The 22,719-nt window shown below is 38.7% G+C and overlaps 1 protein-coding gene across 1 annotated transcript in view; it reads right to left on the reverse strand.

Annotated features, from left to right (window-relative positions):
* Positions 1-22,719, reverse strand: part of LOC122808177 (oxidized low-density lipoprotein receptor 1-like) — a 261,451-nt gene that overhangs the window by 236,058 nt on the left and 2,674 nt on the right. The window lies entirely within an intron of this gene.

Below are 22,719 nucleotides of genomic sequence, written 5' to 3' on the forward strand. Positions count from 1 at the left end.
GCTGCACCACCGTGGCCACCCATTTTGCAGAGATAGGTAAATGTTCTAAATGCTCTGTTGATGTTTTCCAATGGAGGACAACAGCATACTGATTCTCAAAGGGAACATTTAAGAATAGGAGGGTAGATTTTTTTTTTGTGGCTGTAATGTGGATTTTTGGAGGATGATAAGATGTTGTAGTGTGTTAGGAAAGGTCAAGACTCACTGCAGTATAAATACACAGGTATACAGCATTTGGGTGAAAGACCTTACACTCATGTGCTGTGAAGCTGGTATGCCTTTGCATTTTGCAAAAATAGGGTGTTCCACATTTTGTCAGCTTGTCAGACATTACTTGGGTCTGTGTTCCACACTGACCTCTTAACAGGTTGAGGCCTGTTGGATTTTTATTTTCAGTATTGCTGCTGTAAGCTAATAGATTGGTCTGGAATTACCCAAGCCATCAAGATTGCCACCTTCTGGGGGAGTCTCAAGCCTTCAGTACAAATACTTGCCCAGAATCAGCTTGAACAATCATTCCACAAATTAAGACTTTTTTATTGTCCAAAAATTAATTTCCTGGGTAACAGAGCAGACTATACATGAAAGAACCCTGCATGGACATTTAGTGTGACTGTTTGTAAGCATGTTGCTGTTGCCACAGACTTACTGTGAGTCTTGTGTGGGAGATGTAATTCAGTGTTCCTATAAAAGCAGTGGAGTTTGACACATCTAACTACATTTCACACTGTACATTGCATGATTCAGAAAACAGTATTTTTAACACCTTTATTAAATTATCACTTAAGAGACAGGCAAACATACATGAGAAAACAAACCATATAAGTTAGTTTCCAGTTACATAAATTATACATCACATATGTTCTTTTTTATTACTATCATCAGTCCAAAATTACATAAATTGACCAATTTCTGTCTTCCCTTAAATCCCCCTCCACATTATTCTGCATGCATTGTTTCCACAATTCCCATTTATTTCTACATAATTTTCTCTCTTCCTTTTCAAAAGATCCCACTTCCAGTTCATTTATCACTGTTACAATATTAAATACTTCAAATACAGTTTGTTTAGACTTTGTTTTCCATTTTCTAGCAATTGCTTTTTTGGCAGCCACCAGAATTAAACTTAACAAGGTCTTACCGTGTCTAGGCAATTCAGATCCTGTGTCCCAGTTCAAAAGACTCATTTCCTTAGTTACACGCATTTGCTCATTATAGGGAACTTTTAAAACCTGCCAGCACATTACATATATTCCCATTTACCTCCTTCTTCCACATTACACCTCCAACATTTGCTATCTACCTGCAGAAAAATTCTTTGTAGTCTGCTTAGTGTATAAAAATACCTATGAAAACACCACCAGGCCATACATATTTCCCCCCAGTGTAGACATAACAAACCAAGAACCTTGAACAACTCCAAAATGAAGCTAGAAACCAGGTCCCAGGGACCACCAGTAAAAAACAGAGGAAACTGGCTAGTGTTTTAAGGTTACGTTCATATGATGTGTAACGTTTTTTCTGGGTTATGCAAAGTCTGTCTTTTTCTTCTTTTTTTAAGTGTATGTTTCTTTAACAAACTTATTTTGTCATCTCATACTTGATACAAATGACTGTAACTAGGGGCTTTGGTTGGTCTTGATTAATCATGTGACTGGGAGATGAAGTATTTAAATGTGAGCATTGCATTGATTTTTTTGTATTCTGATAAAGTTGTGGCTACACTCGACAAAAGTGCTCAGTATTGGTTTTTATACAATAAAGTTTTCTGTTGCTTTTAACTGGTGGTCTCTGGGACCTGGTTTCTAGCTTCATTTTGAAGTTCCTCCCAAAGTTCTTTGTAAATTGCTTATTCAGTTTCTCTTCCCAAACTTTTCTAAATTTCTCTGATTCTTGTAGTTATCATGCAAAATGTATATGCCATACTAGTTATTCTTTTTTAACAACAGCTTCTATTCTAGAGTCAATTAAAAACTCTACCAGAGCAGGCATTTCACTTAAGAAGCCCCCTATCCCTTTGTCTTTGTCTATACTATGATATCAATCCCTTGCAGAGAAGGCAATCTCTAGCCTGCAAACCAAATGTCTTCCTGGCCTTATCCCATTCTATTATCTTTCCCTCTCTAGTTATGTCCTCCCTATACCTTGTTTCCTTTCCCAGTTTTCTCCAGTAAATTCTAGCCTCCTCTTGCCCTTTCTTTGTAACCCTACTAGCAGTCATCCATATTGGCAAAATCCCCTTTCTCCATTCTCATGTTGGCTTAGTTCTTAAAATAGTTTCTGCTACTTTACGAATATAATATTCTTGTCTGGCTGTTGTTATTCTCCTGTAAGGATCTGTATCCAAAATCCCACTCTCACCTTATTTCTTGAATTTCTGCCAGCTTCATCATCCCTTTACACTTTAAATTATAACTTTCTGCTTGTGTTTTATATACATGGGCCTTCATTGTGTAGCTCTAAAATATCCCTTCAAATCAGGTCATCCTAAACCACCTTTATTCTATTGGAAGGATCAGCTTATTCCACTTAGCACTTGTCCTCTTCCCTCCAAGATAAATTCCTTCAACTCTTTATTAATTATTGTCCACAACTTCTCCTCTGGTTGATAAAAATATGTCTGACCTGTATATAAAACTAAAGGGACTAAAACATTTTCACTGCTTGCATCTTACTATCTATATCAATAAACAAGAACTTCCAGTATCAATGTTTTTGTAGTATCTTTGTTTAGGCTCTTCCCATATATCATTAGCTGCCATAACAGAAGCCTTTTTAAACAAGAAACATCCTTATTACATTATCACTTATGGCACAGGTAATCATACATTCACATAAATGAAAACAAACCATATTACCATATTTTCAATTGCAAACATTATACATCACTTTTAATCTATCTAGTCATTATCAAACATTAAAAAGCTCATTAAATTCCTGCCTTCCTTTAAACCTCATTCCTCCTCCAAAACACTATTCTGCATGTATAATTTCCACAATTCCCATTTTTTCTAAGCAATTTGCTTCTACCCTTTTCTAAAGAACCCACTTCCAGTAGATTTATCTCTGTTACTATATTTACTCCTTCTAGTAGAGTTGGTTTAGACTTTGATTTTCATTTTCTAGTAATTGCTTTTATGGCAGCCACTAGAATCAAACTCAGCAAGACCTTACTATGTCTAGACAATTTTAATTCTGTATCATAGCTCAAAATGTCATTTCCTTTGTTGCACCAAATTGTTCACCCATTATTTCTGTTAGAGCAGTCTGCAGGACATTTTTAAAGTCTGCCAACTTATTACACTCTGAAAAATATCTTTCCAATTATCTCTTTCTTCTCCATCACACCTCCAAAAGTTATAATCTTTCTGAGGAAAAATCCTTTGGAGTGTGCATGGGGTACAGAAATCCCTATGCAAACACTTCCAGGCAGAGATCCTAAATTTTTGTTGCATATTTGGGAGCCAAGTATATATCTTCCACTGTTTCTTTGTGAATTCATTTTCCATTTTATCTTCCCAATCCTTTTTAGCTCCTCTGATTCATGTAGTTATAAAGGAACATTTATAAGATAAGCTTTTTAATTGATACTCCTAAATACTTCATCTTATGTTATCCCCACAAATATGGGTATTGCTGAACCAATTCATCTGTGGTATATAATTTATGGCAATAGCCTTTGTTTTATCTTCATAAAGTCTATATCCTGAAACTGTCTCAGAATATTCCAAATTACTATGATGTACTTTTTTGGATTATTAATGTACAAAATATTATCTGAAAATAAAAGCAACATTTCGTGATTACCTTACCAGTTGTATCCTTTAATTTTTGAGTCCCTTATTTTCTTTGGAAATGGTATTAATTATAAAGAAAATAACAAAGGGAAAAAGTATGCCCCTGCCTGGTGTTCCTGTGACACAACTTACTGTAGAGGAACCCACCCACTGTAATTCTTGCCACCAATCCTTTATATATCCTCATAATTAACCTTATTATTGCATCAGGGAATGCAAATACTTCCATTGCCTTACTCGTAAAATCCTAGCCTACTCTGTTGAATGATTACTTTGCATCAAGACCCACCAATAACAGCCATATTTCTGCTTCCTTTTGCATCATCATTGTTGTACTGATGTCAAATGTTTGCCTCCCCTCCACAAAACCATATTAATTTATATATATCATTTTTTTTCAACACCTTTGCCATTCTTTTAATTAGTATAATACACTATAGACATTAACACTTTATAATCATGGTTTAAAATTGAAATCTGTTTATATAAAACTGGGTCTGTTGGGTCTTTACCATCTTTAGATATTATAGCCACCATTTCTTTCAAGACAATAGTGCTTCTTCTCATTTTAAAATACTGTTAAGCAAAACCTTCCAGATCTTTATCACTTTCTTCCCTCCTAACTTCCAGACTTCCACAGGAATACCATCTGTTCTTGGAGATTTTCCTACTGATTGATTATGCTTAACCATTTTATATCATCTCCTCCTATTTTAACTGTTAATTGATGAGCTTCATCTACCACTAACCTTGGCATAATTAAGTCTTCCATGAATATTTCCATTTATGCTGTTTCTTGAGTTTCTTATTTCCCTGCTTTTTACATTTTTTTCTAAAACGTTTAAAATAGCTCTAATACTTCTACAGAATCTCTGGTCATTTTTCTTGTTATAGACTCCCTAAGTCTGGCAAAAAACCCTTTCTACTTGCTGTTCCAGAAGTACTTGTGCTAAAAGTTTTTGTGCTCTGGAGTTATCAAAATACAGTTGCTTAACAGCAATCTTTTTAAACTCATGTATATTATCCAGGTACTTCCTTATTTTCTCTTTAGCACTCTACAGTTGTGCCTCTTCTTGTTCTGTGATACTCCCCTTATTCTGCAATCATTTACCCTCCTCTAAATAATTCCTATTACTTCTTAACCATACCCGTTTTTATTTCTACCCTATTTTTAAACTCCACTTTCATTTTATCCCATTCTCTAACTATAACTTCTGAAAAAATATTCTGTATTTCCTAATAACTCTTGAATAATTTCTAGTACCCATTCCTTAAATTCCTCTCTTTTAACAGGTAGGTGATAAAGCGCCACTGTCTCATTTATATTTCATTACCCTGCATTTTTATCTTAGTTTTTATTGGTGCATGATCTGAAATGGTTATTAGATGTGCATTGAAGCTTTCAATTAAATGCACATGTTCCTGTAAAATACGATTTCTGTCTATTCTAGCCCAGTTACTGTACCTTGGGGAAACATATGTAAATTATCTCTGAATTCTTACTACTAAATTTAAGTCTTCCATACTAAATATTTTCATAGATTTCTTCCGAAATCTACCCTCTTTTGTTATATCTTCACTTCTAGGTCCCCCAGATATATCCTCACTGTTGCAAATCAAGTTCCAGTCCCTACCGATAAATAATATTCCCTTCTGAAAGCTGATTATTTCTCCCAAAAATTTCTTAAGCTCCATAATAGCAGTTTTAGATGTAATATAAATACATGCCAATGTAATCCTCCTCCATTGTCAATAGCCCCTTACTACCACAAATCTATCATTATTATCTTTTACCCCTCTTCTATAATTTTTGGAGCTCCTCTAGCAGTTAGCATAACTACTTTCCTTTTCCTTGGTCCCTAAATATCCATCCTGAAACCCTTTCTTTATCAAATTCACATGCTCATTTCTTTCCAAATGTGTCTCCTACACTGCAGTATTGCTATTTGCACTCTGCATTTCTTAATGTAATTCAGTACTCTTACCTTTTGACTATTCCTGTAACACCATTACATTCCAAGATAATATGGATAACATCGCCATTATGATAAGAAGTTATTGTTCCCACCTGTAGATCAACGTGTGTGTATGTACCTTTAAGAAGCTATCCAAGGGCTTGCACAAGTGTATAAATACTGAGCACATGCGAGCCTGACTGCCATTTTGTAGTTAGCTGTTGAGATGTAAGCATGTATGTATGTAAGGTCTGTCTGTTAACCAGTTTGTTTGTATTTTATGTTGCTGCAATCCATCCTGATGTGTTATTATGTATTAAAGCATCTAAATGAAATACCCTGCCTGCTTGTCATCTATGTTAGAGAAGGACGAGCGACAATGCCTATTATGCATGGCAGCTTTTTTGAGTGTGTATTTCCAACGTTTGTGTTACATGCACGCAATAATGGTTGGCAGACTGATCTTTTAGACAGTTGTTTCTTGTCATCTCCATTTGAACCTATAAATACACAAAAACAATAAAAACTCAATAAAAACCACAGCGGGAAGTTGGACAACTGGAAAAAAAACAACTCCAACGGCCAGAATTAAAGTTTTATTGAGCACTTTCATCCCAGTAAATTGGACTTCATCAGAATAAAACAAGAACTAAAACCAGCCATTAAATATTAGCTGCTTCTACCAGATTGGTTAACTAATTATGCAAATTAGAAAAACGTATTATGCCAAATTGCACATTACAATTTAAAAACATAACCAAAACATGCATATATATGTATATGACACTGAGGAAAAATACATACGAAGAAAGAGTATAAAAAATATAAATGTACACATTCAAATTATTGATTAAATCCCTATGAATCCCATCTATACCTACATAAAATAGGCAGATTTAAGTCTAAGTAATCCACTTAATGAAATCTGGTCATTGAGGCCAGGAAACTCAATTGCATTTGTTTTAATCTGCCATTTATTTTCTTTATATTCCAAAAAGTCATCAATAGGAACCCTCGTTACCCCAGGTCCACATGGTCAATAACAAAACATTTAAATGAATGCTGAGGATGTAAACTAATGTGTTTAAATAGGGCATTCCTTTCAATTTTGTTCTTAATGTCATACATGTGCTGCTAAATTCTTTGTTTTAAAGCCCTCTTGGTTTTCCCTATATAAAAACCTTCACATGATTGACATACAGCAATCTAAATCACCCCTTTTGAATACCAGTAATATATCTTAGTAGGTTTGATAATGCCGATATTCTTGAAGGACACATAATTTTGTTCTAAAATGAATTTACATTGTAAACATCTACCACATTTAAACATCCCTCAATTTTCTACCTTTGTAATAAGTCTCTCCAAAAGTTCTTTTAAACAAACATCTTTCCTGTACACTACTTTGGGTTTATCCCCTAGTAATGTGTGTACTTCCTGGTCCAAGCTGAAAATACTCCAGTGTTTCAAAATAATACTCCTGATATCATAAAATTGTAAATTGTAGGGCAATATGAGTGCCCGATGGAACCCAACTTGCTCCACAACAGTCCCAGTCTGGTAAAGACCAACATTGGTACCTAAAAGAATTTTAAAAGTACCAAATTGTCTCTTTCTTTTAAGGCCTCCACGATACTGACCACAAACTGTTCAGGGTACCCTTTTTTCCTGGATGAGAACCCTTTTATGATGAGGTGCCATGTAGAAGGACTTCCTGACTACTGTGGCGATGTGACTATCAAAGGAGAGACTACTGTCCACCTAGGACCCAAGGTCTCTTATCACGCATTCAGTGTTAAGTAGATTGCTGCCTATGTTGTAGTTCATGGGTACAGAGTTTTTACCAAAGGGGATGACACTGCACTTTTTGGCATTGAGCTTGATGCCATGGCTCTGACACCAGGCATTTGTCTCAGTGAGGCCCTTCTGTAGGATGTCCACATCATTTGGGGACTTGACTATGGCTCCTAGTTTGCAGTCATCTGCTGACTTCGTTAGCCAGAGGCCTTCTGTGTTAGCCTGTACTTCAGAGAAGTAGATACCAAACAGGAGAGGTCCCAGGATGGAACCCTGTGGTACTCCACTTGTCACTGCTTTGAGGTCAGATTTGGAGTCTGCAACTTTTACAGTGTGGGTTCTGTCAGTGAGCCAGTTGGCAACCCATCTTGTGATGTAGGGATTTATACCTAGTTTAGTGAGTTTGGCTATAATTCAAGAATGGGGGATGGTGTCAAAAGCCTTGGCGAGGTCAAGATAGGCTGTGTGAACCAGCTTACCCTCATCCACGGCTTTGGTGACTGCCTCAAAAAAGTTGATAAGGTTCAGGAGGCATGATCTGCCTTTCACAAACCCGAACTGGGTGGGATCCAGAGTTTGGAGGTTACCAATGTCTTTGTTCATGAGTTCCATGATGATACGTTCCATGGCCTTGCAAACCAGGCTCGTCAGACTAATAGGTCGATAGTTCCCGGGATCAGTGGTGGCTCCCCTTTTGTGGAGTGGGATAACTGTTGCTGTGCACCATTCAGTGGGCACAAAGCCTGATGCAAGGCTATTATTGAACATGATGCTTAAGTGGGGAGCCAGTTCGTTCTGAAATTCATGTAAAATGCAGCCTGGGATGTTGTCTGGTCCCATGGATGGTGTGTTTTTGGCTTTAGAGAGTGCAGCTTTTACCTGCATAGTTGTGATTACAGGGACTCTGCATTCTTCCTGTATAGATATGGGCCCTTTAGGGGGTGAGAGGGGGGTAAAGTTAGCACTGAACCTATCTGCCAGGATGTTGGCAATATCAGTTGGTTCTGTAATTTCCGTGCCTTTGTGCTCTAACTCAGAGCAGATCTGGGTGTTGCCATCTAGATTCCTGACATAGCTATAGAATGCTTTGTGGTTGTCCTTGGATTTAGTGGCCATTTTGTTTTCATAGCTAGCTTTGGGGGATCTTATAAGGGATCTCAGCTTCTTACTGAGGCTGACCAGGGAGCTTCTCCACTCATGGAATTTTACTCTCTTTTGTAACAGTTTCTTCCTTCTGTTGTACAGTTTGTTTATTGCAGGGGATCACCAGATTGGCTTCCTTTTTTTTTGGAGGATAGCATCTTGGTTCTGTTTGGGATAGCACGATCCATGCACTCGTGTAAGTACTTATAGAGTGCATTTGTGTAGGATTCAGCAGTTCTAACTGTATTGTCCATCTGCATGGGTGTCATGAAGTTCACCACTTCTGTCTTAAGAAGCATGAAGTTGGCTTTGGAGAAATTTTTTACTGTGGTTTCCTTAATGGGGGGGCGGGATGTGGATATCAAGGGTGATAAGCTTATGGTCAGATCAGACCAATGAGGAGTTGACTTCAGGTGTGGAACACCGGTCACTCATGTTGGTAATGACTAGGTCTAGGATATTGTTGCCCCTGGTGGGGGTGTGGATAAGTTGATCTAGGGCATTGGAGCTTATGAATTCCAGAAAGCATTGAGCTAAGGAGTTGGTACATGAGTAGTTTTCCCAGTTAATGGTGGGGTAGTTGAAGTCGCCCATTATTAGGGTGTTTGGTTGAACCCTAATATTTTCCAGTACATCAAGAAAGGAGGAGTGGGAATCCTGGGGCATGGTGGGGGATCTGTAGCAAGCTACAATTTGGATTGCAGTTTTGCCCAGAGTTAGTTGCATTTGGATAACCTCGGATGCATTATGCTGAGCAACTAGCCTGAAAGTGTGGATATCCTTAATGAATATGGACACACCTCCACCTTTGGTGTTTCGGACCAGGTTACATGGCTGAAAAGTATGGTATGAGTTATAGCCTGGTAGTGCAGGGGTGCTGTCTGGAGCCTTGAACCAGGTCTCAGTCACTACACAGATATCGATGTTCTCCATTTTAAGGAGTGCCTCGAGTGAGTACATTTTGAGATTTAGACTTCTAGCATTGAGTAGCATTACCCTCAGTTTTTGCTTGCCTGTTCCTGCTATGGTGGTGAATTTGTTATTTGAACCCTGCCTAAAAAAGGCAATATAGTGGTAGCAAGAGCCTTAGCCAGTATCCAGAATCCCAGGAGCAACAGCTACAGGCCATCTGTGGCAAATCATTGTGGTCTATCAACCATGTCATCCCAAACAGACAGATACTGGATCCCCTTAGAATGACACCAGAAGCTTAGCCAATTGTTAAAGTCAATCATTTTGTCCTTGACTGCGGTATCATTCTGGGCAATGGCAGAATGCTACTCAGGGCTAGGGTCATACCTGCCTGGGCTACAAGATCGGAGAGCTCTTCCATGTCTCTTTTCATGTAGTCCAGGGAGGTATGTCTCTGGTCATTCACACCAACATGGACAATGACAGAGTCATATTTGTACTTGTTGTGGAGTGGCCGGAGTGCAAGGGTTATGTGGCGGATCCTGGCACCCAACAGGCAGCTGACAGTAACCTTCTCCTTGTTTAGCCTGGTGAGTGGGACATCAGTGTGCCTGACTATAGAGTCACCTATGACTAGTGTGTTTGGTACGTTGTTTTTCCTTATTGGCTGCGGTTGAGTGGCACACTGAGTCTGTGGGCTATGTGTCATTTGGGTTGTGTTGAGGGATGGAGGTTGCTTGCGTTTCTGCTTTGGAGGTCTCTGTTGCTTAGACAGATTATTATTGAGAGCCTCCGCGAATGTTTTTGTGTTACTATGTGTGGATTTTTGTGGTGTAGATTTAGTTAGACTACGTGATGGGTGTGGTGTGGTGCAAATGTTTACCTTCTCCTCATGACTGTCAAGTTCAGTCTTGGTTGGAGAGAGCTTTACCTCTAGTTTGGCTATATAAGTGCATCTCTCACAGGTTGTAGTATTGGGTGGTAGGAGGAGAGGGTTGTCTGTGTACATGAGGCAATTTCTACATTGCCTCAAGATGCCCAGATTCATCAGATAGACAGGAGAGAACACTGGGAGCTGACCCTTGGACATGCCTGAATAAAAAACTATTTTCCTCTAGATAAGTGAGGAAAGTGAGTACAAGAGCTATTTTTCTCTAAGCAAGTGAGAAAAGTAAGTACAAAAACTGTTTTCCTCTAGGTAATGAGGAAGATTGAGTGCTATAATAATTAGTAGCTTATTTAGTGCTTACAAGTTCTGAACAAGTGCTGAGCATAAATAAGCAAATTTAAGTGCTAAAACTTAGAATCTGTATCTGCACTAGACGAGTTACAGGACAGAAACAAGTGCAAATGCAGGCTTTCAAATCAGAAAGTTGAGAGAGATGGAAGATTGTCCAAACGGCCAATAACTACAATTTCTGGGCCAGAACCACTCCTTATGTGGTAGACAGGTTACCTAGCGCTTACCACTCCCACTGATAAGCTATAAGGCTTCCCTCCAACACAGAAAAGCTTGGAGGGCCCAGAAGCTTACATGCAGTCCTGGATACAGCAAGTCTGTATCTGGAACACTAGTTACAAGAAAGGTAGGAAACAGACTTACAGTTTTTTTTTGTTTTTTTTTTTTTTACAGAAAAGTAGCAAAAACAGTAGTAAAAACAATTCACATGCAGTGCAAGCTAGCACACTTGACTATGCAGCAATATTAGACCAAACACAGTTTAAAAATACAATTAAATTAAAAAGGACTAAAAGCAAGTGCAGAAAGAGTTTATTAGGTAGAATGTGGTAAAGAGATGGGACTGGGGGAGTGTCCCAGATCAAATCTACAGTGGTGCGGGCAACTGCAAAAGCCACCAAATTTAAACTACAAACTAAAAATAGGGAAGGAGGGTGGGACAAAACAGTTTCAACAGAGATCTAAGCAACAACTAACAGTACAAACTTTAAAACCAAAAAAATATATATTCTCAGCTCTGTATATTTGCCGATCAGTCTCTCAGAACAGTGAGACAACATTGTTATTAATGTGATAATATCTGCAGATGTCACTCTCCCCAAAGGGGATGATGATGCATTTTTTGGCATTCAGCTTGAGGCCATGTTTCTGGCACCAGTCATTTGTTTGTGTGAGACTGCACCCAGCTTGCAAAACTTGGTCAGCCATAGTTCACTGGTTTTGGCCTGCACTTCAGAGGAGTATATCCCAAATAACAGAGGTCCGAAGAACAATCCCTGACTCTGGAATAGTACAGGTCCTGTAAGGAGGGCACACTAGCACCAATGACATTTTCAGCAGACGTGCTTATTCAGTTTAACCTATTTTTGTCATGATTAGACAGATATTTAATCTAAGGAAGATTAGAATAACCATCATGAAACCTTTCTTTATCAAATTCACATGTTCATTTCTTTCCAGCTGTGTCTCCTATAGCATAACTGTTTGCACCCTACAGTTTTTAATATAGTTCACTACTCTTTCTTTTTTATATTTATCTGTAAGATCATTCAGATTGAAATACATTACAGAAAGCATCATTTTCTTATATAGTTATTATTACCACATGTTACGTATAACTGCTTTTTTGTTAAATGTCTAGTTCTAACTTTTATGTTGCATGCATATACTGTTTGGCAAGTTGGTCTTTTATACAGTTGTTTTTTTTTTGTCATATCCATCTGAGCCTATGCCACATATTACATAACTTTTTGTTTTTTTTCTTTAACGCTCTCAAACAGAACAACCTTAACTTCATATTAACACACAAAACTATGTACATATTCAAATACTGAAGTTTATGCTTCCTAATAAGAACAAAAGTTCTAAGTTGATGGCCACACAGGGTAGAGTTAACCAAAAAGAAAGGTTATTCATGCTAAGATGCATGGTACAGTCTGTGCTATTAGTAAGTGCTATTTGATTTTGTCTATCTTTGTAGCTGTCCCAGCTGAGAAAACACTTGAATGCTTTCACTTTCTCCAAGCCATTTCTCTTTATCAAATTGTCTTCTAGTGACATGCAAACCAAACATAAAGTGCTAAGTGTACCTTGTTTCCCAGAAAAAAACCTTATAATAACCAATATTCTTTTTCATTTACATGCTTTGTAATAATGTTGTTACTAGATAACGCTTAGGGTATTAATCCAGTCATTTTCCTATGCAAGCATGGGAAAAAGCACACTGATTGTTCTTTTGTCATACTCTCTTAGTCAGACCTTTACTCTCTCTCCCACTTCTCCTCTCTCCCCATTTTTTACATTGCAGTGCCAACATTTCTTAAAACTAAAGAAAGAAAAAGAAAGAAGTAGGGAGAAAAAGAAAAAAAAAAAAACAAAAGCACCTGTTTATATTAGTATCCCCATTGCATTTTAAAAAAACTGAGAAAACCTTACTTCAATCCTAATTAGTTTTGTCTTATCTTTAAATCACTTCCAGCTGGGAAAACTCCTGATTGCTTTCAGAGAACATTATGTCCTAGCCAATTTCTCTTTTCTTTTTTGTTTCCCCGCAGCAAATCCCCTTCCACCAGACTGTCTCCAGTTTCTCTTTATCAGATTGTCTCCATGGAGACATGAGAACCAGACAGCCAGTTTCTCTTTATCAGATTGTTTCCATGGAAACATAAAGACCAGCTGCAGAATTGCTACTAAGTACACATGCATTTGCTAGAAAAAAAGCCTCACAATATTCAATATTTTTTTCATCTACTTGCTTCTCCCAAAACCAATCAATCCAAGGTCCTCAATATAGTCATTTCCCCATACAAAAATGAAAAAGTATATCAATTTTAACTTTGTCATATCTTTTTAACCAGGTGCTTTTTTATACATCGCATTGCCTATATTTCTCAAAACTGTACAAGAAGAAAGAGAGAAGAGCGAAAAGGAAAAACAGCAGCACTTGTTTACAGTCCCCATTACACTTAAAAATAACATACAAAGAAAACCATACACCACAAAAACAGTACTATTATTTCTCAAAATTGTACAGGAAGAAAGAGAGAAGAGGGGATAAAAAGAAAAACAACAGCACCTGTTTACAATCCCCATTACACTTAAAAATATCATGCAAAGAAAACCATACACCTCAAATACAGTACTATTAAGAAAAGAAGTGTTTTCTTTACTTACAGTTAACTTTCTCCCCTCTCTTACCCCCAAATCATTTTCCAAACATTGACATGAAGTAGGGCATATACTTTATAGTCCATCACAAATCCAAGAAATTTTGAAAAAGTCCAATATTTCCAGATTTTCTTGTTCTGTCATATTTCACAAATAAAATTATTGCATTGCAATCCCACATTGAGTTACTGGTTTTATTACTGTTCTTCTCCATCGCCCAAATCCTATGAACACTCGATTCTTCTAATCAATCTCATGCTCCCTTCCTTCTCTCCAACATTTTCCATTGAAATACTGGCAAAGGTTTCACAGGTACAATCTGTGGTCTTTCTTACTAGAAGAACAAGAACCAGAATCTCCTTCTGTTTCACAGCTCACTTCTTGTTGGACAAACTTTTGTATTTCCTCCTTAGCATGCACTTCATCAAAAAATTATTTTGTCCCTCCAGGGAAGAATACTTTAAAGACAGCTAGATACAGCAGTTTGAATCTCACACCTGCGTCTCAACATTCCCTGAATAGTGGAATTAATTTATTCCTCTTCTGCCTGGTGTACAGTGAGTAATCATTCTCCACACTCTGCTGTCTCCCACTTTTAGTATTTTGTCCTTCTGCCACAGTTTTGAAAGAATCAACTCCTTCTGCTGGTAGGATTGCATCTGTGCTATTAAAGGTCTAGGTTGCTTTCTTATAGCTAGGTTTGGAGCATACACATGGTGTGCCCTTTCAAATAACAACTCCTGCTGTGGAGTACCAGTCAGTTGCTTATTTGTGCTTTCATAAAATTAATGCAGTCTGTTCCTTCCAGCTTCTCTGATACAGGTGAAAATCTCAGGTTTTCCCTATGTGCTCTGTCCTCTAATTCTATTATTTTTTGAAACATCTCTTCCTGAGCAGTCTCATATTCAGCTAGCCTTTTTTCATTTTTGACCTCTGATTTTTGCAGCTTTATCATTTCATCTGAATACCTGTTTAAACCTTCTTCCATTTTTTCCAGCCTTTTGTTGTTTGTGTTGATATACTGCATCAGCCACTAGTGTTTTGTTTAGTTTAACCGGGTCTGTATGCAGTTGTCTTATATCATCCTGTAGGTTATTGGAAGTCATGTCTGAAGGATGCATTGCTTTTGCTGACCAGCTACAGAAATGTAAGTGTTTCTTCCTCACTTTTTGTGGATGATTTTTTCCAGGTCTTCTGTAGTTCTTTATTTCTGGCATCCAGGCAGTGCACTTACTAGCCAGTTACTGAAATTTACCCATAAACACAAGTCTACTGGCATTCTCTGCTGATGTTCTGTTTTCACACTGGGAGAACTAGAAACAAGCTGTTACTCTGTGTGCAGCCATATTGGAAGTCCTCTAAACTGCTAGCATTCTCATTGGTTGACGTAGTATAAGACAGAAGTACATAATCAGTAATTGAGGCAATACTGCATTATATTTTTAATGCCTTTTATTACTATAAATTCTATATTAAAAGCCTCTTTAAATAATTATCATGACAAAATTAAGTAACATTAAACAGAAAGGAAATACCAAGATTTAAACAAAGTTTCCTGCAGTTATAAGAATATGCTCCCCTCTCAATATAATTGTCATGTCAATTACACTAAAATGTCCTATGTGAGCCTTGAGCCTATTACTATCAGAAACAAATCCAGAGGTCTTAGCATTTGTCTACAATACATGTCCCCCTCACAGCAACCCACATCAATAAATCAAGAGAGTAGCTATTTATAAAATTAACAAATGTTATCGTTATCTAATCTCACAAGAGCAATTAGTCCATATTATATAACTGCATACAAGAGATGTATCACCCTTGTCTCTAACAGTCATGCCAAAATGTACTTAGTTTCAGATCACCCCATAGGCTGCACATCTACTGGAGATAACATCTCCTTCTGTGCCAGCAGAGGTCTGAAGATCATTTAACCAACTTTCAGCTCATTCTCCTAAGGTACAAGAATCTACGGATGAGGACTTGTCACCTTCTGTACTGTTTGCACCCACATTACCACTATTTTGACTCATACGGTCACATTCCATAATGCCTTTAATGCTACTTGGTTATCACCAGATGTCTTAAATCCTTTTGGGAAATGCACTCTGAAAAAGCCAGATACAAAAGATAGAATTTCAGATTTTTAACACAACATTCCCGTATTGATAAACTGAACTGAGCCGTCCACCTTCTTGTCTGCAAACAGCAATCATTCTCAAAATAAACTTTTATCTTCAACTTGATAACAGTGCTCAGATGTCATAACAAAGTCTATAGTTAACCTTTTATCTTAAATTATTCAAATCTCACCAAAACATATCTGGCCTACTGCAACTGTCATCTAAGGTATAAATATTCTATACACCTGTTCAGTTTTGATTTGTACAGCATATAGACCAGTGCATTCTGACATTTTAATGTGAATGCAAGTGATACAATCATTGCCTTCAACTTCTTCTGTAATCAAGTAATACAAATGTTTTCTTCAGGCTTCATAGGTTTATAGGCCCATGGGTTCATAGGAGGTTATTAGGTTAGCAGCATAAAGTCTTTATAAGCCTAGCCATGTTAATCCTGGGTTTCCTCAATTGTCCTTGGTAAGATGGATGTACTTTACAGATCAGCACTGACTAGCCCTGTCCACGAGGGACATGGATGCCACCCCCAGGGTAAATTTGCAGTCACCCATCCATTTGTCCAGTTTGCACTTGAATAGGGTCATTGAGGAGCTCTGCTTCACATGAATTAGAAATTTATTCCAGAGTGGTGGTGACTGGAGAGACAGGTTTACTATAACTACAACACAATATTACTGTAAATTAAGAATGTACTGAAAATTATCTCTATTCCACAGTCCATGCAGTGCAATGATTTTTTTTTGGTGAGAGGAGTCATTACTGAATATTTTAGGAAATTCTATATCACTTACATTTGTCATATAACTAATGCATTCTTTTTGAACTTATTGTGCTGTTTTCAAATTCAACGGCAAACTATTAAGCAATTCTCTATTCCTTGCCTAGCATCAGTAATTTCTATTTGAGGTACTCTTGTCTTTGTGCATTTTTAGTTAGTTACATTGTTAATTGCACTGCATGGGCTGTGGAATAGAGATAATTTAAAGTACATTCTTTTACTGTGCCAGTATGATAAAGTCAGGTTTGCTAAATTAGTGTTTTACAGTAATTTAACAAATATGGAGATGACTAGAATGTCAGGAATTACAGAAAAAAAACATGCCACAAGACAGGTGTTCCTCAGAAAGAAATTGTTACATAAACTTAATTTACACTAATATTGTGTTGTAGATATAGTAAGGAGTAAATCAATTGTTACTAGTTCATAGGTTCATAGGTTCATAGGTTCATACTAGGCTATCTGCCCTAGGGTATTTATAAGCCTAGCCAGAATGTGTTTGGCTTTCGCCACCCATTTTAAATTAATTTTGCTATGCCCTTTTTCGAGGTTAGTATACTGTGCCTCTGTCTAACAGTGACACAGAAGTGATACCCGGGGTAAACCTACGATCTCCCATCCACTCATCAAGATTCCTCTTGAAGAGAGTCAATGAGGGACTCTGCCTAACCTGGACTGGGATTTTATTCCAGAGTGAAGGGAGCCTCTGGGTTACAAATCTGTCCCTCCAGCATGTCCTATTCATTTCAGTGCTGAGGTTCAAGTCTCTCGAGCGAGTAGCTCGATGGGATTTGGATTTTCTGAGGTGTAGCATGTCCATTAATTCCGGGTTAGACATGGCTTTATATGTCAGGCACAGATCGCCTCTGAACAGGTGGTATGCCACTGAGTAGAGCTGGAGTTTCTTTAACCGGGCAGCATATGGCATCTGTTTGAGCCCTTTGATCCTCTTGGTGAGGTACTTTTGGGGTCTTTCCAGTTGCTGCAGCTGTCTGGTAAGGTACATCCCAAAAGGGGCATTGTACTCAATTATGGGCCTAATGAGGGATGAGTAAAGAGGCATGATGACCTCCCCTGATCTAGATGTGAATCCCTTCATGATTAGGTGGGCTATATAAAATGTTTTTCTAACCACTTTGGCCACGTGGTTGTCAAATGAGAGATTGCTATCAACTTGGGTCCGCAGGTCCCTAATTACTTCTTCGTAATTAATGGATTACCACCTATGTGGTAATTTGTGGGCACTTTGTTTTTGCCAAAGGGGATGACTATACACTTTTTGCCATTTAGCTTGAGGCCATGGCTCTGGCACCAGTTGTCTGTTTCTATGAGGCCCTTTTGGAGGATGCTTGTGTCGGCTGGAGAGTCGATTATGGCGCCCAGTTTGCAGTCATCTGCGAACTTGGTCAGCCACAGTCCTTCCGTGTTGGCCTGTACCTCCGAGAAATATATACCAAACAAGAGAGGTCCCAGGATTGAGCCTTGTGGGACACCACTTGTAACTGGTTTGGAGTCTGACATGGCTCCAGCAATTCTAACCATGTGGGTTCTGTCCTTGAGCCAGTTTGCAATCCATCTAGTGACATAGGGGTTTATATTTAAGCTGGTGAGCTTATCTATAATGCCCGAGTGGGGTATTGTATCAAAGGCTTTTGCGAGGTCCAGGTAGGCTGTGTGGACCACCTTCCCCTCGTCAATCGCCTTGGTGACTGTTTCAAAGAAATCAGCCAGGTTTAAGAGGCATGATCTGCCCTTAACAAAGCCGAACTGGGTAGGATCCAGTGTCTGTAGGTCCCCAATATCTTTATTTATGAGGTCCATGATGATCCTTTCCATAGCTTTGCAGACCAAGCTAGTCAGGCTTATGGGGCGATAGTTTCCAGGATCCGTTGAGGCACCACCTTTATGGAGAGGGACCACTGTTGCTGTACGCCACTCTTTGGGCACATATCCTGTAGTAAGGCTGAGATTGAACAGTAGTTTTATGTTTGGGTTTAGCTCTTCTTGGAGTTCATGTAGGACGCAGCCCGGGACACCGTCTGGTCCCATTGATGCTGTGTTTTTTGATTTGGAGAGGGCGGCTCTTACATGAGCATCTGAGATGTCAGGGGGGCAGCACTCTGCTGGTATAGATATTTGCCCTTTTGGTGGGGAGGGGGGGAGAAGTTTGCGCTGAACCTGTCAGCTAGGATGTTGGCAATGTCTGTGGGTTCAGTGTATTTTTTGTCATTTTGGACTAATTCTGAGCATATCTGGAAATTACCACCCAGGTTCCTAACATAACTAAAGAAAGCCTTGTGATTATCCTTAGTGTCCTGTGCAATTTTTCTCTCGAAGCTGGCCTTAGACAATTTTATGAGTGCCCGTAGTTTTTTGCTAATACTGATCAGTGATGTCTTCCCTTTTTGGGATTTTGCTCTATCATTTAGTAGCTTCCTCCTTCTATTGTATAGTTTGTTTATGGCTGGGGTCCACCAGACAGGACGTCTGCCTTTGGAGGATTGGGTCTTGGTTTTATTTGGGATCAAGATGATCCATGCATTCCTGAAGGTGTTCATAGAATGCGTTTATAAAGGATTCTGCGGTTTGGGCCGTATTTTCCACAGGCCCGGGGGCTTTGAAGGATTCCACCTCAGTTTTGAGGAGTGTGAAATTTGCTTTAGAGAAGTTTTTCACTGTGGTTTTGTGGGCAAGGGGTGGGGTCGGGATGTGAATATCCAGTGAGATTAGTTTATGGTCTGATCTTACCAGTGAGGGATACACTTCTGGTCTGGAGCATAAAGTCCCCATGTTGGTGATGATCAGGTCCAGTATGTTTTCCCCTCTTGTGGGAGTGGTAACAAATTGTTCCATAGCATTTGAGTTTATAAATTCTAAGAACCTTTGGGCTAGGGTGTTGGAGCTAGAGTAATGCTCCCAGTCTATGTTTGGTAGTTGAAGTCGCCCAATATAATGGTGTTTGGAGAGACCTTCATATTTTCCAGTGTTCTCAGGAAGGCCGAGTGGGGTTCCTGGGTTTGGGAGGGTGGTCTGTAGCAGGCTATAAACTGGAAGGCAGTTTTACCCACTGTTAGTTGCACATTGCTTCGTGCTTTGCCACCAACCTGGAGGTGTGGGTATCTTTGATGAATATCGATACTCCCCCTCGTTTTGTGGTTCTGTCCAAGTTTTGGGGCCGAAAAGCATGGCATGAGGTATAACCTGGTAGTGCTGGGTGCTCTCGGGAGCCCTGAACCAGGTTTCTGTTACTGCACAGATATCGATGTTCTCCATGCTAAAGAGAGTTTCGAGTGCATGCATCTTGAGGTTTAGACTTCTGGCGTTGAGTAGCATTACTCTTAGTTTCTTATCCCTTGTGATACCTATGGAGGTGGGTTTGTCTTTTGAGCCTTGCCTAAAAAAGGCACTATGGGGGTAGCAAGAGCCTTTGCCAATATCCAAAAGCCCAGGGGTGACAGGTGCAAGCCATCCCTAGCGAAGCATTGTGGCTTGTCGAGTATATCATCCCAAGCTGACAGGAATTGGGTCCCCTTTGAATGACACCAGTACTTAAGCCAATTGTTGAAATTGATCATCTTGTCTTCATATTGTGGCATCATTCTTGGTGAGGGTAAGATGCTACTCAAGGTCAGGGTCATACCGGCCTGGGCTACATGCTCAGACAGCTCCTTTATGTCTCTTTTCATGTAGTCCAGGGAGGTAAGTCTCAGGTCATTCACACCAGCATGGACAATGACTGAGTCATATTTGTACTTGCCTTGGAGTGACCTGAGTGCTTGTGTTATGTGGCAGATCCTAGCACCCGACAGGCTGCTCACCATGACCCTCTCCTTGTTCAGCCTGGTGAGTGGGACATCAGTGTGCCTGACGATAGAGTCACCTATTACAAGTGTATCAGGTGTGTTGTTTAGTCTTAAGGGCTGTGACTGTTTGGCACACTGGCTTTGTGAGATATGTGTTGCACGTGTTTTGTTTTGTGGTAGCGGTTGCTTGGGTGTCTGTTTTGGAGGTCTCTGCTGCTTAGGCAGATTTTTATTTAGAGCCTCCGAGTATGTTTTTGTGTGTTTATGTGTTTGGTTTGCTGTCTTGGTAGGTCTATGTGAGACTGGAATTGTAGTGAGTGTGGTTTCCTTCTCCTCCTGACTGGTTACACCAGTACTGAGTTGAGAGAGCTTAGCCTCCAGTTTGGCTATATGGTTGCATCTCTCACATGTGTTGGAATTTGTTGGGAGGAGGAGAGGGTTGTCTCTGTACATGAGGTAGTTGTAACATTGCCTCAAGATTCCCAGATTCACCAGCTGGACCAGAGAGGAGATTTGAGAGCAGAATTACAGTATAAAGAAATGGTAAAAAGAACCTTGCACATAATCTTTAAGATCCGCACACCATAACTGCAATTGATTAATAGTAGTAGCATGCGAATCCATTGCTTCTACCATTTCTGCATCCAAGCAGTTTGATAGTTCTATGAAACTGTCACCTGTCCTTAATCTTTTTAAATCCAACTGGAACCCTTTCCATAGAACAACTTCAGTGCAGTGTGACAAATTTACATTGACGTTGTCACAAAACTCAGTCACCATCCTGGCTGACTCATTCACATATACATGGTCCATAACCATGTCCATTCTCCTAGGAAAAATTGGAAGTTTTTCAGTCTTCTTTGCTTGCTTGTTAAGCTTAATCCCTGGGATGAACTCTCTTACTCACAAACTTTACCCAAGTAAAACAGTTTCTTTTCCAAGGAGTTAAAACTAATTTTTAAATCACATTTTCAGGAGCAGCAATCATGAAAATATCTACGAACAATAACGAAAAACCGAAACAACCAGGAACCAGAGAGAAGCAACCAAACAGCAAAAGTACAGTTGTGGAAACAGGTGTTCGACACAATTCTTTTAGCGTAAACCAAATTTATTAATCCGCTATTCGTCCAAAGACCATCAGAAACAAACAACCACATAATATTGCAGCCATATTTAAACCTAAATTTTTAAACAGTTAACCAATAGGAAAACACTAATGTTTAACCCTCAATGCATCAAACAGAATAAATTACAGATTTTCTATACTTTAAAAAACATTTGATGTTTACAGCTTCATTTAAACCAGGAGGAAGGTAAGCAGCCAACCAAATCTGCCACTCAACTTCCTTCCTTTCAACTTCATTCTTAAAATCACCTCCCCTTAAGTCCATATGTACCATATCCAAAACAGAAAAAATACATTTCTTAAAATTGGAACATTTTACAGAATGCTTGTACAGCACATTATTCTCATCATGTGTAGTAATAGCATATACATGTTCACTAATTCTAGTACCCAGACTTCTGGTGGTCACGCCAACATAAAATGCTGCGCATGACGTACATAGACCAACATAAACAACCCCAGTAGAGGAACAATCAAATCTACCTGCCACTTTTATAGTTCTAGTACAATGTGATAAGTCTATGAAGGGACCTTCAGAAATAAACCTACACATCCTGCAGTTCAAACATTTGTAAGTACCAAATACCTTATTAATACAAGTTGTTATAATTTTCGTCCCTGAAAATTCTAACAGTTGTTTAATGTTTCCATTTTTCTTTTCTACAAACTGGGGTCTATCCCCCACTACTTTTGTCAGGTCCATATGTCCTAGCAAAATTTTCCAATTGTTTTGACAATATTTTTAATGGTCATGGAATCCACAGTCATGTCCAAACAAAACCTTGAAGCAAAATGAGAGTTAAAAGATTCATCTCTTGCTTCATTGGTAATCTGTTTACTACTGAAACCATGTATAATAATGGGCGGAAATGTATTGGTTCTAACACTAATAATTTCATCCGCTGTATTATTAAGTAAGGCCAGTCTATAACCTCTTTCCAAGAATAACTTCTTGATAAATTCTATTTCATTCAAAAAATCTGGCCACGTGGAATGTTCCTTTTAATGTGCATAGGATGCCCACTTTTAAAGTGGACATAGCTATTACTAAAAGTTTCTTTTCTGTGATTTCTAGAAATAAATTTGGCACCATCTCACTCTAAATCTATGTAAAAAAAAATGCACACGAAGACCAAAG

The sequence above is a fragment of the Protopterus annectens genome, chromosome 1.part1, assembly GCF_019279795.1.
Source record: "Protopterus annectens isolate FY-2018-M chromosome 1.part1, PAN1.0, whole genome shotgun sequence".
Lineage (NCBI taxonomy): Eukaryota > Metazoa > Chordata > Ceratodontiformes > Protopteridae > Protopterus > Protopterus annectens.